At 35.5% G+C, this 15064-nt stretch overlaps 1 non-coding gene across 1 annotated transcript; it reads left to right on the forward strand.

Moving 5' to 3' along the window:
* Nucleotides 1-14289: 14289 nt before the first annotated feature.
* LOC125576852 lies at nt 14290-14396 on the forward strand. Its single transcript, XR_007315275.1, has one exon. It is a non-coding gene; the product is annotated as a small nucleolar RNA R71 (small nucleolar RNA).
* The last annotated feature ends 668 nt before the right edge of the window (nt 14397-15064 follow it).

Genomic DNA, 15064 nt, shown 5'->3' on the forward strand with positions numbered 1-15064 from the left:
TATGCATTTCAAAAGTGAACATCACAAAATATGTATTTAACAAACTTTGGTTAATATTTAATTCCTAAAATGATGAATATAAATTATAATTTTATTAATATTTTATCTTGCAGAAAAAAATAAAGATATATTATCATATTTTAAATTAGAATCATCATTTTGGTTGATTTTTTTTTTAATATTTATATCTGAAAATAAAATATTGATCAATAAGATAAAAATAAAAAAAATACATATTTTACAAAAATATATTAAAAAAATTAACCAATGAAAAATCAATAAAGAATATGTATCATTTTAATTATAAGAAATCAGAAAGGTAAAAAATGAGGTGAGTTAAGAAAATATGAATATTTTTTTTTTGCAATGAACAAATATTAAACTTTTATCACATAAATTTTAAGAGTTCCAACACAAATATAATAAATTTAAACATTTACATTTTCTTATTAATATAATAAGATAATCTAAACATACATAACTTTTATAATTAAATTTCTAACCATAAATAAAATTTAAAAACAAAATTAAGTTATACTATCTAATAACAAATTTTAAATAACACAATAAATAATTTTAACATACATTTCTAATTCCATAAAATTAATAGGAAATAGATTTGTTCGCTTGCGGATGTTTCTCGTGATCTGTATATATCTCTTTATCAAACATCCGACCTCACTGCTATGATATATGAAATTTTGTTTTTTTTCTAAATTGAAAAATACTCTAAACTAATCAAAATGTGAATATTCTAATATAATGGCTTCCGGATTGTAAATAACCTAAATATATACGTAATTTTTAAGAAAATTTAAAAGTAAATATTTTTTTCAAATCGAAGAATTATATATCATATTAGAATAGAAACACATTTTGAAAAACAGTTATCTTACGTGATATATTATGAATTAGGCCACTAAAATTTTAAAACACTATTAGATTTTATTAAGCCTACTTTCGTTATTTATTTTTATCAAAAAATATGCAAATATACTTTTATAAATTTATTATAAGATAATATTTCAATAAAAATATTTAAACATATTTATTTCAATTTTAATGAATATTTTTTTCTCATAGTGTTTTTTAGTTTTTAGGTTTTTACTTTTATATAATTAAATAATTTATTAATTAGTATTAAATATTATATAATCAAATGGTGGATCGGATTATATTTAAGGTTTTCACAATTGTAGCTTTTAAGGGTTTTCTTACAAACATGAAAATAAATTTGAAGCATAAAACAGGTTGAAAGATATAAATTATTTTATATATTAAAACAATTCTATGTTTTTAAAATGAAAATAAAATATGTTAGTGTCAATTGTTTTTGGTAAAAAATGTTCATGATAAACTTAAATTTAACTAATTTAATTATATTTTTTTGTAGTCTTTTATTCCTTTGCCAAAAAATACTTGATCCTAAAATACATCTTAATTATAAAACATTGATTATCAACCATTTTACATCAACAAAAAGACAGTGTGTGAGGTAATCGATTATGACACTCAAATGCAAAATTAATCAAATGATAGAATAGTATCTACTGATTATTCAAAAATAGTAAGTTAAAACATGCAGTTATTTGATAAATGAATGGTTTGTATTTGTATTTAATTTGTATTGTTATTATTTAAATTTTATAACTTAAAATAAGTTATAAATGGAGAATGTAGTAAGTTTTTCTTTGTCAACCCATGGAAAGTGTAGTAAGTTATAAAAGGAGAATGTAATAAAGTGGAATTTATCATTCCCAAGATGTGTCGAGAAGGAAATGGGTCAAAAGTTGATGTAGGTAACAAAAGCTGTGGAGGTGCAACTTGATTTACTAGTCACAATGCATGATCCCTATTGCCAAATTGTCCCTTTTATTTTGGTTTTAGCTGATACAACTATAATATTAAGAAGAAGAAAAATAGTTCTTGTTTCATCTATGTTTATTATTTAATTTTTGATAATGTTTCTTAAAGGTTTAACACGTTGTTAGAGCATTTCTATTTTCTACTTTAAAATGGAGTTTACAATCAACTTTGTTCTAATTTCACTTCGTTTTTCACTTTATAATAAAGTAAGAAGTCGGTTTACTCTGTAAATTGAGTAATGCATTTTTTTTGTTTATTTATTACTCTAAAATAGAGTTGAATTGAAGCAAAATTCAACTCCATTGTGGAGCTACTTCATTTTGGACAAAAAAAATGAAGTTTTACATTGGAGATAATCTTATAATTGTTCAATATATACATTTATTATAATTTCATTTAAGTTAATAGTAAGATTTTTATTTTACATGTAAAAGCAGTAAGATTTTTTTTAATTATCTATTCCATTAGAAAATGCGCTGATGATAATTTCGATATAATTAGAATGATCAATCCCATCCAGCTCTTATGATCTAGTCATGTACATAACTTATAACAAAATCACAGGTATTCTTATACATGGTTTAACTTGGCAAGACTGACAAAAAAATACTTACAACACATGTACTACTTGGCAATACTTACAAAAAAGCACGCATCACTCATGTATATATACAATGCGCCAATATACATTACATCATTTTAGGGTATAACCAAACAAATAAAAACATATTGAGTCTCCAAGAATTCTTTGACGGTCTTTTCCTCGAGGATTGTCTTGAGTTTTAAGTGTATAGTTTATTGTTAAGAAAAGATATGGTATATAGAACACAAAGCAAAAGTTACCAAAATGGTCAAAAGAATGGAGCCTGCGGGAATGAAATGGTGAGAGTAAGAGGAATGAAAGTGTAGCTTTCTTCTTGTTAATAAGCAAACATAAAATAGTGCTTAAGTTAGGTCTTATGATTCGGCCTCTTTTACTTTTGTTAACCAGACTTCTTACAAAGACTGCGTCTGTGTCCGCACTTTGCCGGTCAACCTCTTTATTATGTGTGTTTTTATTTATCTATGTTTTTTGCCTTTCTGTTCCAAAACTCTTCTCTGTCACTTATCTCTCCCCTCTCTAAATATATATTATTACTAGCTTTAACAAAGACTAGAAAATATAAAATAAAAGGAGTTGATTTGTTTTTTCACTTACAGAAAAGTAAACGAAATGAAAGAATTTTTTATTTTAGTGAATATTTTATGTAATTTTGTATCTCTTCAAGTCTTTAAGACAAAGGACGGAGTATAAATATTGTTCACAAAATATAAAACATTTTATTTTAACATAATTGTCATGGCTATATATTTACTCCTTGCTTCATTCTTAATTCCGAAACCTATAAGAAATTTCGAGATCAATTCAAATAACTTGTCACATAAGTACATAACGTCGTTATGATTATAATTCAAATGCATTTTCACCTCTCTTACATTAATACATCAAGGTGGCTAAAACATATAAATGAGTTAATTTTGATTTTAAAAAATAGAGAAATAATGCAAAACATAATACAGATGGAGTATTTTACAAGAGGAAAAATTATTTTACAATAATCTATTATGTTAAAACTTGTAAGTGAGAGAGAGAGTATGATGAAAAGGTCATGGGGACGCCATAAAGGATTAGCGTGGGAAATGAAGCTCGAGAGAAAGAGCACTGATTTTCGTGAGCAAAATTGACTCCCTACTTTATTTCTATTGCCGGGCGCAATTATTCTGTTATTTCGGCTTTTATTGACATTTTTTTTCTTCGAATACGATTTGAGCAGTCTCTCAGATGTTTACAACATAGTCCGTCAAACTTTAACCCCGATACCTCATAAATGTTTACCATACTAATAAAAAAACCAAAGAGAATTGCCGAATTTTTTCCAAATTATATTTTATTTTAAGAAAATCTAAAGGAATTAACTAAGTACTAGTAGTCTATTGGTAATCTCTTAAGGTTTGGTGCATACTCAATTACTCATATCAATTATGGGTTCGATTCCTTTTGAAAACGAAATTATCACTATTTGATTATTATGGACTTGAGCTTCGGTCTAATATGGTGCACTGTAACAAATGATCGGTTCATTCTCTAGAATTAGTCAGAAGATATTCCAAACTAAGATCAGGTACTCTAGCACTAAATACATTCCTTCGAAGCTCACCGAATCAGCCAATAGAACATATATAAAAAAAAATTAAAAGGAATTCATTTCCGTAGAAGACCGTACATAAATCTGAAAGAGTCGAAAATGCTAGCTAGCGAACTACATGAAATAAAGGTCGTATCTGAAATAAATGTGGGCCGTGTTTTTGCTACTGATTTAGCTTGGTCATGCGTTACATTCTAGTCTAGAGATAGAGAGAAAGTAGAATCCTTTTTTTTTTTTGACAACAATAAGAGAAAGTAGAATCCATTGCATCAATTTTTTTAAAAAAAGTCATGCATCTACTTTTATCTCATAAATTAAAACCGAGTATATACCGATTCATGCATGGATACATGTACATGTGAATTTTCCAACGGTTCGGTATTGTATATTAGTAACTCATATTTGTTTGGTTAGAAGGAGTGTTCAGAAGTTGACAAGAATAAATTAATTTCTAATTCGATAAAATTTATTAAGAGCTTTTACAATGAAATGAAAGTGCGAAGGAAAGCAAAAGGGCTTTTTGATTGCAAGCTTAGCAAGGTCATGATGATACGGCCAGCCTTTTTTAGTCTTTGGTCGGTCCGACAATCTGTGTGTGTTTGTATTCGCTCTGTGTTTAATTTCATCTTTTTGTATTTATTTATTTTTCGGTTATAGTTTTTCTCAAGCTCTCATATATCCTATAAGGGGCTGTAATGTAAAGTAAAATATGGACCGATCACTACGAAATAAGACAATATTAGTTTTGATTTTATATTCTTCTGATAGCTACACTCCTTAGTTGAGCTTTCCGTAAGTTGAAAGCAAATGCGACTTGCAGAGTGACTTTCCAAGTTGCACACTACCCATCCATATTTACATTCATCGGATAAATAATTTTATTTAGGAAAGGCTAGAAGTTGTAAAAGATTATCCATGTATACATACATTTATATGCATCTCTACATATATAGATCCATGTATATAAAACCCATAATAAATAATTTGCTAGTTATGTCGTCTAAGACGTTCTCACGAACAATTGTGATTTTATGACGATACACACTAGTATAAATCTATAATTTTCTTATTATGTATGTGTGAGGAATGAGGATCGGCAAAGATTAAACTCAGATATACTACATGATACTATGATAGTATGGTGTTCATTTTTTTGTTCTGTTTCGGTTCAAGTATTTTAGTTTTCCGTTTATGGATATTTAAGAATCAATCGGATATTAATTAAATTTAGTTTATTTATTTTGGTTTTTGGTTCGACGACAAAATTGTAAAGTAGTTAATATCCAGTCTTTTTAGATCAAATTCGATTCCGACTTGATTCTGCTTTTCGTAATTTCAGATAATTCAAATAAAGGGTCAAGCAATTCAGGTTTCTATGTTAAATATCAAGTAAGGTAATCCGGTATATAAATATTAGATTATTTTAAATATTTTAAATATTTTAAATTAAAAAATTATTCGTCTAAATAGTTTTTTGAGTAATCCGGTATATAAATATTTTTAAGGATATTTAGTTACTGAAAAAAAATATAATTAATATTTAAGTATATCAACTATATTTCAAATATTAGTGTATCTATTCGATTCTTGACTCAATTCCGGTTTAATTTAAGTTTTTTTGGTTCAGAATATATAGGCACCAATATTCGTGAACGCTAGTTTTGTTTTAGTAACGGTTTTTCGTTTGGTTTTTGTTTTTCAATTTTCTAGTAATCTGCCCAAGCCTAATGATAAGAAGATACTCATATTCACAAAACAGCTAGTTAAAAGAAAGAAAAAAAACTGATCACTGTAACGAGTTCAGGTGCCGAGATAGCATCATTTTTTGTTTTAAAAATATTTCCACCAAACCTCCAGATGATGGTCGATATTACGACTCTCTCTCTCTATCACTCACTCACAACAAATGTGTGTACCCCTCTCAAGTTTAATCACTCTTTCACTCGCATGCACAAGGTTCTTTTCTTGCCTTTCAACACTTAAAATAACCTATTGGCGCCTCCACCTGTAGTCGAGTCTCTCGGATCGTGTACCTCAAGAATCACGAGCTTCTTCATGATTCTAACAACGAATAACAAAAACACATTGTGAATTTGGAAGTTTAAGAAAATGCTCATAGTATTCAAAACCCACTTCTTTCCTACGTAAAGTTTATTCCAGACCGATTGTACATACACTACAAGAAAACGCAAGTTTTACGAGGGCAGTTTTCCTCGCTAATTCGTCGTAAAAGCAGTGTTACGACGAATTAGTGAGGAAACCCGTTTCGTCGTTATATGTTTGTCGTAACGCATATATCCTCGCTAAATCGTCGTAAGTTAGCGAGGAAATAATTTCGTCGTAAAAGCGAAGGAGGATATTTCGTCGTAAAGACCACGTAAAGATTCCTCGTAAGGACGTCGCTAATTTTCCTCGTAAAGACCACGTAAAGATTCCTCGTAAGGACGTCGCTAACATTCCTCGTAATTACCACGAAAATCTTTCCTCGTAAGACACACGTAAATAAATACTCGTAAAATTGACGTAAATACCTTGAAAACTTTCCACGTAAAGAAAACGTAAAAACCTTGATAGATTTCCAAACGTTTCCTCGTAAAAACCACGTTAAGGCTTCCACGTAAAGAAGCCGCAAAATTAGCTACGAATTTACTTCGTTTCATTATTTTATAGAAATATAAAAAATTATAATTATAAATATAATTTAAATTTTTTAAATTATTAATGAAATTAAAATTCTAAAAAAATCAAAACCAAAATATTTTATTTATAAATAAGTTTTGAATTCATAATACAATAACCGAAATTAAAAAGAACTTGGGTGGTCGTTAATTAATCGCCTCGTAGAATTCATCACTCCTCGCCTGAACATCCGCCTCGGCATGTGAGTCGTCGGTCGGTGACTGGCCTGGGATAGGATTTTGTTGTCGCATGGTCCTCAACAAAGTCGCCCATTCCGGATTTGTGGCCGCTACAACGTCCAAGAAGCCCTCGAGTCCACCCATACGAGATCGCAGCTGAGTAGAATCTCTACGCAGCTCAGTAGACTCTCTACGCAGCTCTTCGGACTCCCTACGCAGCTGAGCGACTTCATCATCCCGTCGCTGAACATAAGACGATGTCGCTATCGGAACATCGTTGACGGAACCAATCCCCAACGTCCGTCCCTTTTTTTTAGGGACAACCTTAAAAACAAAAAATAAATTTTGTTAGTAAAAATTTAAAGTTAAATTAAATGAATATTTAAAAAATTAAAATTTTAGAAAATTTACCTCCTCGTAAAGCTTATCCACTTCAGGTGTGGATAAGGTGACGGGTAATCCATCGGTGGACTGTTGGGTCAGCTGGGTCTGGCGTTCTTTAACCCGAGCAGCCAAATCGTTGTAGATTTGTTCGGACTTGCCATCTATAAATCGGCCCGCCTTGTTCTTGTGGGTCCTCTCGTAAAGTTGCATAAGAGACGGGAATTCTCCCGTCTCTTTGGCCTAAAAAAACATTTAAGAAAGTTGTTAATTAGAATATATATATAAAATATACTAAAAATTTAATATAATTAAATTTTTAATTACCATTTCCAAACGGACACCAGCGTGAGGTTTTTGGCCCGTAGTGTGAAGCATCGGCCCGTTCCCGTGCTCATCGACTGTGTTACGGGAGTTAGAGCAAGACTGGGCGATTCTAATGGAATCAGGAAGACGCCAATATCGGATGAGGCCATCCCAGACATCCGTGGTGAGCTCAGCGGGTTTGCCACGCTCATACCCCTTCACGATCCAGTCACCCTTCCAGTTGGAGACCGTGTCCAACAAGCGAACTTTCGCCTTCGCTTCAAACTTCTTCCTCACCCTCTCAGTGATCCCGAAGGCCCAATTATATTTTTGCTGTTGGAAAAAATAATTTCTAATTAGTTTTTCAGAAAAAAAATATATATAAATAATTAAAAAATTTAAAGATATATATTTAATTAATAGAACTTACAGCGTAAATTTTGAACCACGTCTTTCTGACGTAGTGGGGCGTCATTTTCCAGTTCGGATGTGCCATGGAGAAGTAACCTTTTATCGTGTCGGTTACGTCCGATGCAAGACATCCGTCAATCCCCCACCTGAAAAATACAAATTTAAAATATAAATTATTTTTTAAAGTTATAAAATAATTTAAAAAGAATAAAAAAATAATGAAACATACCATAAAGTTCCGTCCGGTCGGTCGGGGTCGATGACTGGTAAACCTTTTCTGCCTGGCAGACGGAGAATGTCCTCTACGGTGTACTGCGAGTAAGGAGCACTCGGAGGCACCATCAAATCGGGATGAATCTCGGCCGCGGGCATCGGAGGTGCCGGCATCGTAGGAGGCACAGGAGGAGGAGGCATCTGGGGAGCACTAGAAGAAGGAGATCCAATGACTCTCTGAGTGTACTGAGTCTCGGGGACAGTCTCCTGACCCGAAGAACCGGGAGCTGAAGAAGACGACGGGTCTAAACGACTACCCGGCTCTCCGAACATCTCTCTGTAATGGGCAGTAAGTCTACCTTTTCGAACCTGAGAAAAAAATTTAATTTTTTAAATTTTCGTAAACATATACTTCCCAAAACTATCCACCTAATCAACACTAAATAACATAAGATCCGTAAACCTATCTAAATTCCCTATACTAACCACCTAATCTATCCTAAACTAATCAAACTAGAGAGGAATTAGGGAGACTTACCATTGCTACGAATTAGGGAGGAAGTGGAGAGGAAGTGGAGAGGAAAGACGGAGCGAGCTCGCTCGGGATATATATAAGATTACTTGTCCTCGTAATTTTCTCGTAAACTTACGAGGAATTACAGAGGCCCGCGTTTTCAGTTACGACGAAATAGCGACGAAATACAAAGGCCCGCGTTTTTGTTAACGACGTTTTTACGACGAAAAGGGTTACGTGGAATTAACGAGTTAACCAGTTACGAGGAATTAGCGAGCCTTTATTTTCTATAAATACCCGCAACTTTCCTTCTCAAACCACACACACAAACTCACAAAACACACCCTATCTCAAATCACACTCCTCACCAAAATACTTTTCAAATTAGAAATATTTGAAAAAAAAAGAAGAAAAGAAGATATTAGAATTTATGTGGGTGAGACTTAAGTCTCGCCACATATAATTCCAGTATCTTTCTTTTTTTCTTTTTTTCTAGTTTTTATACTCCCGCTTTTCACCAATTTAGAAAATTTGGAAAAAAAAAGAAGAGAAGAAGATATTTGGAACTCATGTGGTCGAGACTTACGTAAGTCTCGCCAAATGTGATTCAAGCATCTTTCTTCTCTTCTTTTTTTTAGTATTTTTAATATTTTCGTCGTAATATCGTCGTTATTTTACGACTCTTTTACGACGATTTTGGCTTACGTGGAATTAGCGTGCCCCGTGATGTTAGGAGTTTTCAAGGCTCCTAAGACAAATGTTGTAGTATAGAAGATTGTCGAACCAGTTCTGAGGGATATCAAAGCACTGAGAATGCAAGTACTCACTTAATCTAAGTGCAACCAATGATTTAGATGAGTTTTAAACTACTACTAATACTAGAAAGCAATAACAGAATGATACTTTCTTGACTAAAGGAAAAGAGAACTCATGGGCATAGGGATTAGACCTTGGGTGATCAAGTATCGAACTAAAGATGGCAAATGATCAATCAAACTATCAACCTTAAGCCTAGACACAATTCTAAGCAAGCTCTATGTCTAGATGAATGCTCATTTGCTAACATATCTCAAACATCAAATGTCTTTGGTTGAATAATATGAAAGCAATCATTACTAACAAGTCTATTAGCTATCTTAGCACCTTTAACAACAAATGTCTTTGGCAAAGTATACTAAAAGCCTAGGAGAGTTGTCTCGGGCATTTCATCGAACACCTTTCGGGTGAGAAATGCCTAAGGATCAACAACTGAGTGGCCAACTCAGAAGATGCATTATGATTACTCTACTAGCAAGGAAATATGAATGATCTACACTAAAACATCCTAGCTCTAACCTAATCACCCTTAATCTCCCTAACCCATGAATTCAAAAGGTGATTACTCACTAATCTCCATGATTCCTCTTAAACCCATATTGGATTTCAGATTAATCATGTAGAGAAATAGATAAGAAATCAACAATAACACAAGAACATAACAATCAAAATCCAAGAGATGAACTTCTCAAGAGAGTTTTTGTGTATTTCTCAATAGATCAAAAGATAATCTGCCTGGTGGCTACAAAAGATGTTTAAAACATAGGTTTTCCAAGTGCAAAACGTCCAAAATAAATTGCAAAAAGGTCCCTGAGAAATCATGATTTTCGGCAGCAAAATAACGCGGAGCGACTTGCAGGTGTCGCTCCGGGAAGTCGCTCCAGGGCCGATTTTTGGTGTCTCCGGGCGAGAGGTCGCGAGCGACTTTGGTGTGTCGCTCCAACGGGTCGCTCTGGATCGGGAGCGACCTTGGTAGGTCGCTCTGAGAGGTCGCTCCAGGCTTCGCTTCGTGTCGTCTCGCCATAGAGACGCGAGTGACCTCGGGGTGTCGCTTTGGGAGGTCGCTCCGAGAGGGGTGTGAGATGCGAGCGACCTCGGGGCGTCGCTCTGGGCAAGTCGCTCTGGGGGGTTCTTTGGAGCGAGCTCATGACGTCGCTGCGGAACCTCGCTCCCATGCTCTGCTCGTCCAATGATCACCTATTTCACGTCCTTTAAGCTCCAAATGCATCCAAATGTCCCCAAGAACTCCATGTGGCACTCCAACACCTAATAAGGACAATGAATGCAAAATGCAACCTAGACATGGCTAAATCCTAATCTACATGATGAAAATGCTCATGGATGAATGGATAAAACAATGCAAATATGCAAGATATCAACTCCCCCAAACTTGTTCTTTTACTTGTCCACAAGTGAACTTTCTAGAACTCTAGGGAGAGAGGTTGAAGGTGGGAGCACATAGCCAAAAGAAACACAACTAGCACCCTCTCTTATTACACTCTAGCTTCTCTAGGCCTATCTTAACTCTTTTTGTTCTTACACTCATCATCAAGCATCCACACATTCAAATCAACCAACTCTCACATTCATTAAGCACAAAACATCAGGTGAATTCTTGCAAATGGTCAGTTGGTCCAAGTCATTTGGTTGGATAAGGAAATGCTTTTATTCAAGTGATTCAAGAGATTCAAAACATATGATCTTTAAGGTGGTTTACTCTCGAAACAAGTAGCCTTGACATTGCACATAATATATCTAAGAAAGGGATCAACTCATGCATACAATGCTCAATCTCCATTGTTCTACCCTTTTCCCAAACGTACAATTACACAATTATTCTCAAATGTCAAACCCAACTCACATCTCTCACCAAAAGATCCTAAGAACATCAACTCTTTCTCTTTGAAATCTACAAGGGATTTTTCACAACCTCAAAACATTTCTTAGCTCTTAACAACTTTGCTAGCCCCCTTTTTCTTTTCTTTTTCTTTTTTTTTTCTTTTCTCTTTTTTTTTCGTTTTTCTTTTTCCTTTATTTTTTTTTTTTTTTTTTAGGCTGGGGGCCAAGACTTTTCAAAACTTGAGCTAGATGCTCCTCTACTTATCCCAACAAAACAATTCACTTAAGCACAAAGAGTCTAATCTTTTTCTTTTTCATTTATCCCAAATCATAATCACAACACTCACCCCCCACCTATAGCTAGACAATAGAGTGCCCAATCTAGCAAGAATGAAGATCAAGCATTGTCGTTCCCGATACTCTCAACATTATGCACATGTAAGACTTTCCGAAAAAGGCCTCACTCATCAAACAATGAAAGCTTAAAAGGAGGAAAAGGTTTTGGGAGTGGTCTACCACTAGAGTTTGTCAAAAAAGATCGGCATAAAAGATGTGACAACTCAAGTGTGTATAGCCATGACTCAGTACACAAGGGACCATGAGCAAGAAACATTAAGTTCGTTCAGTTCAAATAAGATTGTAGTTGGCTTCAAAGACTGAGTTTCATCAATCAACAAGTTTCAGGAAGAGTTTTCAAGGCTCGAAACATACAAGTCTTTTTGAGAGGTGCAAAAGCTACTCAGGTGCAACGTAGTGTTCTTTACAAGGCATTTAAAATCATTGCTCCCAATGCAAGTGAATGCAACCTATATGCTCTAGACTCTCCTAGAAATGCAAATGATGCAAACTAAATGATTGTTTTTTTTTTTTTTTTTAATATGCAAATAGGTATGCAATGCATGACTCAATGAAACAACATCAAAGCAAACATGATCAAATACTTGGTACCTCCCCCAAACTTGAGTTACACAGTCTCTGTGTTGTCAAGTAGAGAGAGATACCGAAAAGAAGACTAATATGCAAAAAATGAGATGGTATATACAAGGGAGTGTGGTGGTTTACCTTCTATAGGGAATGAGTAGAGGGAGATGCTCCCTCCTCGTCGTCCTCAGGTGGTAACTCTTCAAGATGCTCATCAGCAGGAGTGGCCATCTCTTCAATGTAGAAGGCTTGCCCGAACACAGTTGGTTTCCTCATTTTCTCCTTAATGTCAAAGTGGAGGATGTTCTCTTTACCCAAATGGAGATCAATCGTGCCTTCCTTCACATTAACAATAGCTCCTGCTGTAGCTAAGAATGGCCTTCCTAGAATCAATGGGTCTTGAGCCTCCTCACCCATCTCAAGCACCACAAAATCTGTAGGTATCTCATACCTTCCAATCTTCACAGGGAGGTCCTCTAAGATGCCCACAGGGTACTTCACTGAACGATCAGCTAACACCAAAGAGAGTCTACACTTCTTGTACTGAGTGAATCCAAGCTTCTTTGCAACAGACAAAGGCATCAAGCTGACACTAGCTCCCAAATCGCAGAGACTTTTCTCAAATACCATAGGTCCAAGAGCACAAGGTAGTGTGAAGCTTCCTGGATCCTCTAATTTCTCTGAAGCATCAAGCCTCTGGATGATGGCATTGCACTCATGGGTAAGAATCATCATGCCTTCCATCTCCTTCTTCTTTGCAGCTACAGCATCTTTCAAGAACTTGCTGTATTGAGGAATCAACATAAAAGCATCGATGATGGGCATTGCAACCTGAGCTTCACTCATTTGCTTCTCAAACAGAGCCTTGTATTTCTCTAGCAGCTGCCTCTTGAATCTACCAGGGAATGGTAGTTTGGGTTCATAGGGAGGAGGAACAAAAGAACTTTCACTTGCTGGAGTAACAACTTCACCATCTTTTACTGTCTTCTTCTCTTCCCCAACCTTTCCTTTACCTTTTGCTTCCACTATCTTTTCCAAGATCTCGTCATTGATCTTCTCATCAACAATCACCACTTCATCATCTATGGTGATGGCAACCCCCTCACTTTGTTTCTCAGCATCCTTGGTGAGAGTTCTCTGAGGTAACTCCTTACCACTTCTAAGAGTGATAGCTTTCATGGTTTCCTTTGGGTTTTGCTCAGATTTACCAGGTAGAGAACCTTGTTGGCGATTTTGTTGAGTGTTCATGGCAGCAAACTGGTTCTCCAAAGCTCTGAACTTGTTGTTGAGCTCATTGTAGCTCCCATCAATCTTTGAGTGAAGATTCTTCAACTCATAGCCAACATGCTTCTCACTTCTTGTTTGAGACTCCAGGATTTGTTTCAGTAGAGCATCAGTGCTGCTGACCTGAGGAGTGGAGGTAGAGGGATTAGATTGTTGTTGGGAAGAATGGTTGCCCTTGTTGTTGAAACCAGGAGGAGGGTTCTGCTGAGGTTGATAACTGCCTTGCTGATTGTTCCGAGGCTGATAACCACTCTGCTGGTTGTTGGAATAGGACTTCTGTTGGTAGTTGTTGTACTGAAAGTTGGGTTCTTTCTTGTACCAGCTACCATTGTTGTTGATGAAACACAGCTCTTCCTGACCTTCCAAACCCTCAACTTCATGGACAACAGCTGGTGTTTCTTGGCTTGGGTTGCCGACAAAGTGCAGCTGCTCTTGGGTAGCTTTATCAGCAAGGAGGATGTCTATCTTATCCTGTAGAGCCTTCAACTCCTTCCTCGTTTGCTTATCCTCAGTTCTACTGCTTCTGTCGTGGTCTCCACTGTAGACTGCATCACTCTTAACCATGTTGTCAACCAGCTCCTCTGCATCCTCCTCAGTTCGCCCCAAGAAGAACCCATTACTAGCTGTATCCAGTCTGGCTCTGTACTTAGGTAGAGCACCACGGTAGAATGTGCTCAGCAAACTCTCCTTAGAGAAACCATGGTGTGGGCATTGAGCTTGATAGCCCTTGAATCTCTCCCAGGCTTCACTGAAGCCTTCCAAGTTCTTCTGTTGAAAGCTGGAAATCTCGTTTCTCAGCTTAGCAGTTCTTGAAGTAGAGAAGAACTTCTCCAAGAATGCTTTCTTGCAGTCATCCCAAGTGGTGATGGAGTCGCTGGGTAGAGACTTCTCCCACTGACGTGCTTTATCCCCCAAAGAGAAAGGGAATAGCTTGAGCTTTAAGGCATCTTCGGACACACCATTGGTTTTTGACAACCCACAGTAGCTGTCGAACCTGTCCAAGTGATCAAATGGATCCTCTAGAGCCAAGCCATGATACTTGTTGTTCTCGATCACATTGAGGAGTCCTGATTTGATCTCAAAGTTGTTGGCTGCTACAGCTGGTGCTCGGATTCCCAATCTATGACCATGAATGTTGGGGCGGTCATAAGTGCCAATAGGTCGCGCTGCTCGCTGTTGGTTTTGAGGTATGTCTCCCATATCAGTATCCAATCTCTGCAAGTGAGCCTGTTGCTCTTCTTCTCTTCTATTTCTAGCACACTCTCTCTCTAAAGCTCTGATGTCTGCAGCTATTGGAACTAGGTTTGATGGACCCCTGCTCCTCAAGTTCATACACCTGTAGATTAAAGGGAGGTGAAGAAAGAGAATCAGTAACAAAAGAAAATAAAAATGACTTAGTCTCAAGCAAGTGACTAAATCTCAATGTTCAAATCTACTCAGAATTTGGCAACGGCGCCAATTTGATGTTA

The sequence above is a fragment of the Brassica napus genome, chromosome A7, assembly GCF_020379485.1.
Source record: "Brassica napus cultivar Da-Ae chromosome A7, Da-Ae, whole genome shotgun sequence".
In the NCBI taxonomy this organism is placed as follows: domain Eukaryota; kingdom Viridiplantae; phylum Streptophyta; class Magnoliopsida; order Brassicales; family Brassicaceae; genus Brassica; species Brassica napus.